This window comes from Charadrius vociferus, unplaced genomic scaffold (assembly GCF_000708025.1).
Source record: "Charadrius vociferus isolate BGI_N301 unplaced genomic scaffold, ASM70802v2 scaffold1705, whole genome shotgun sequence".
Classification (NCBI taxonomy): Eukaryota; Metazoa; Chordata; class Aves; order Charadriiformes; family Charadriidae; genus Charadrius; species Charadrius vociferus.
In genome coordinates, this window is record NW_009648564.1 from 33,843 (window position 1) to 37,946 (window position 4,104).

Genomic DNA, 4,104 nt, shown 5'->3' on the forward strand with positions numbered 1-4,104 from the left:
CCCTCCCCGGGTTACTCGCCCTTCCCGGCTGTGATGGGCCCCGGTTGCCCGGACTACAGCTCCCGGCGCTCCCCACCGCCCTCCCCCGGGCCGTTTCCCCCGCCCTGCCCGCCAGGCCGCTTAGTTAATCGCCGAACCGAGCCACGGAACCGGGGACTACAGCTCCCGGCGTGCCCGGAGAGTTCGGCAGGTCCCCGGGCTGCTGTGTCACTGCAGGGGGACAGAGTGACGGCGGGGGAGTGGGCAGGTCACTGCCAGCTGGCTGATTCCCTTACTGCCTATTCATCCCTGCCGGTTAAATTTTAAGGCAGGAGCTGTGCCTAGGCAGTGCTGGGTGGAAGGCCTTTCTGGAGCGGGGTGGAGAGTGGAGTTATCTTTTGCGGCCAGGACTCCCTCGCAGCCAGTTTATTCTTTTAACTCTTGGTTGACTTTAGGTCTGACTCCAGTGACCTCCTTCTGGTTTGTTCTGGCCTTATTAAGACAAGAGCTGGGCTCTGAATTTGGGTCCCCCACGCCAAGCCCAAGGAAGCTATTCACCAAGCTGCTGGGAAGTACTAGCATAAGTAATTAAAACAAAATCAAGATAAATGAGAAGTGTCCTGTGATGCAATCCCTTTATCATTTCAAATGGCGTGAAACCCAACCAGCGTGCCCTGTCCCACCCCTCCCGCCCTGTTCTGAGGGACTGATGAGTATTAAAAATAGACGTTGGGGCCTCTGGGAGTAAGAGGGAAGGGTGAATGTGGTTTTCAGTAGCTGTGACACTTACAGATACGTTATTTCCCAACTCTTTATACAGCTGAGGCCTGTAAAAGCAAAGCCAAGTGATACCAACACAAGGATGCTGAGGAGGAGGAGGAGGATGTTCCTGTGGCCGCAGGGCCGGTTTGGCTCACAAAAGGTCCTGTCTGCGTCAGCCTTTCTTTGTGGCAGCACAGAAGCCCCTTTCTCTGGGACTGTAGGTTCCCTGTCCGCCAGAAGCAGCGAGCCATTGTCCGTGACACAGGCACATGTGCGGTGACTTGTAGAAGGGGCCTGAACCCCAAACCGTGTCATGGAGGGGTTTCAGTCCCCTTCTGCCCACCCACTTTCCAAATTGATTGGAAACCAAACCTGAAAACAGCCACGGTGTGATGGAAACAGGGAGTTTTTTGCTGTCACATCTCCAGCAAAGCACCCCTTGGATTGCAATCCTGGGGACATGTTGGGATCTCCCCAGCAGACTTTTGTTTTTGTTTTTTTTAATCCTTTATAAATACCTGGGTCTGTTGATAAATAAAATCAGGGAGTCCCTGATAAGCACTGAGTGAGCAGGTTAAACCCCCCCAAAGCCTCAATGCAAGGCAGTCCTCATCCTCTGTGGAGGAAAAGCAACACTAACCCCAGCAGAGATAGGAGGGACCGAGTTTAACCAAGGTCCCGCTCTCGCTGCGCAGAAGGAGGGAGAAATCTTTGTTTCCCTCGCCCTTTGTCCAGCTTTTCTGTTTAAGCTAAAGATTCCTCAGGCCTGGCTCTCACCCCTGAGCAGCAGGGTTCTTGCTTTTAGCTGTGACCCCTCTGACTATTTATTTATGTTACTTTCCAGCTCGTTAGGAAAAATTAAGCCAAGGAAAGCACACGGGGGATGGAAGGAAAAGAGCCCAGCCCAAGAACCCCGTTTGCTGGGTCACGGTGGAGGTTCTCATCTTGCAAATGGTTTCATCTGTGCTTAATTTAATCGCAGGTGCTCAGCTGGGCCGGGCTTGCACCCCTCACGGCCGGGAAGAACATCCCCGCCGGCACCTGAGGCCCATCACCCTGACAAGGAAATCCCCAGCACCTGGAGTTTCGCCCGGTTTAGTCCGAAGCTGGGACGCGTTTAGTAGCGGCGCTGGGGAGCGGAAGGAGACCGAGGTGATGATTTACTCATTTGGTGACTTAGTCACCCCCCTAATTCCCCCGAGTCTCCTCTGCAGACACACAAAGATTTTCCTACATGCTTAATTTTGCGCGCCATGAGTAATCCCGGTACCTCCGACCTAGGCTGTGCGGAACAGGGTATTTCGGCAACAAAACATTAATGTTTTGCCTGTTCTGTGGTAGGTGAAGGGGGTAGCGCGCCCGGGACAGGCGGCTGCTTGGGCACGCAATGCTCCCGATACATTTATTTTCATGCTTTTTTTTTTTTATTAAAGCCTGGTGTCCCTCTCCTGCAACGTGTTCAGCTGCAGGTGGGATGTGGAGTTTTGGGGATGCTGCTACACGGGTTTTCCGTGGGTTTAGAGTGGGTTTACATGGGGTTACACCTATTTTACATGGGTTTACAGTGTTTTTACATGGGTTTGCATGGGTTTACATCATTTTACGTGGTTTTACAAGGGCTTACGCTAGTTGTAAATGGTTTTACATGGTTTTACATAGGTTTTACAGGGGTTTACACAGGTTTACATGAGTTTTACCTGGGTTTACACAGGTTTTGCATGGCTTTACATGGCTTTTACCTGGGTTTACACAGGTTTATATGGGTTTTACATGGGTTTTGTATGGGTTTACACAGGTTTATATGGGGTTTACATGGTTTTACACAGGTTTATATGGGTTTTACATGGGTTTTGTATGGGTTTACACAGGTTTATATGGGGTTTACATAGTTTTACACAGGTTCACACAGGTTTTACATGGGGTTTGCATAGGTTTTAATGGGTTTACATGGGTTTTCACAGGTTTCCATGGTTTTACATAGGTTTACATTGTTTTACATGGTTTTACAAGGGTTTATGCTAGTTGTAAATGGTTTTACGCTGGTTTTACATGGTTTTACACAGGGTTTACCTGGGTTTACACGGGTTTTACCTGGGTTTACATGGATTTACGTAGGTTTTACCTGGGTCTACATGGGTTTTACATGGGGTTACACAGGTTTACGCAGGTTTTGCATGGGTTTACACAGGTTTACATGGCTTTACATGGGTTTGCCTGGGTTTTCACAGGTTTTACATGGGTTTACACAGGTTTTACACGGGGTTTGCATGGCTTTTCACGGGTTTTACATGGGTTTACATTGTTTTACATGGTTTTGCAAGGGTTTACGCTAGTTGTAAATGGTTTTATGCTGGTTTTACATGGTTTTGCAAGGGTTTACGCTAGTTGTAAATGGTTTTATGCTGGTTTTACATGGTTTTGCAAGGGTTTACGCTAGTTGTAAATGGTTTTATGCTGGTTTTACATGGTTTTACACTGGGTTTACCTGGGTTTACATGGGTTTTACCGGGGTTTACACGGGCTTTACCTGGGTTTACATGGATTCACGTGGGTTTTACCCGGGTCTACATGGGTTTTACATGGGGTTACACAGGTTTACACAGGTTTTGCATGGGTTTACACAGGTTTACATGGCTTTACATGGGTTTGCCTGGGTTTTCACAGGTTTTACATGGGTTTACACAGGTTTTACACGGGGTTTGCATGGCTTTTCACGGGTTTTACATGGGTTTACATTGTTTTACATGGTTTTGCAAGGGTTTACGCTAGTTGTAAATGGTTTTATGCTGGTTTTACATGGTTTTACACTGGGTTTACCTGGGTTTACATGGGTTTTACCGGGGTTTACACGGGCTTTACCTGGGTTTACATGGATTCACGTGGGTTTTACCCGGGTCTACATGGGTTTTACATGGGGTTACACAGGTTTACACAGGTTTTGCATGGGTTTACACAGGTTTATATGGCTTTACATGGGTTTGCCTGGGTTTTCACAGGTTTTACACGGGTTTACACAGGTTTTACACGGGTTTTACATGGGTTTACACAGGTTTACAGGGTTTTACATGATTTTACACGCTTTTACACTGGACCCCTCCATTTCCAGTGGCGAGCCCATTGCCGGCCCTCCATCCCATGTCACGCCGGCGGGGCCGTGTCACGCCGTGTCATGCCGTGTCCCTGTCCCTCGTGACACACCCGCGATTATCAATTATTCCCCCCAAAAATGGAGCTGGAGGACACCCCCAGAACCCCAACACCCGCCTGCAGCTGGAGATTTTATTTTTTATTATTAATTGTTTTGCTCGATTATTTTTGGGTGGTGGGGTGGGGTGTATTTTGGGCCCCGCTCACCCGTGGGGG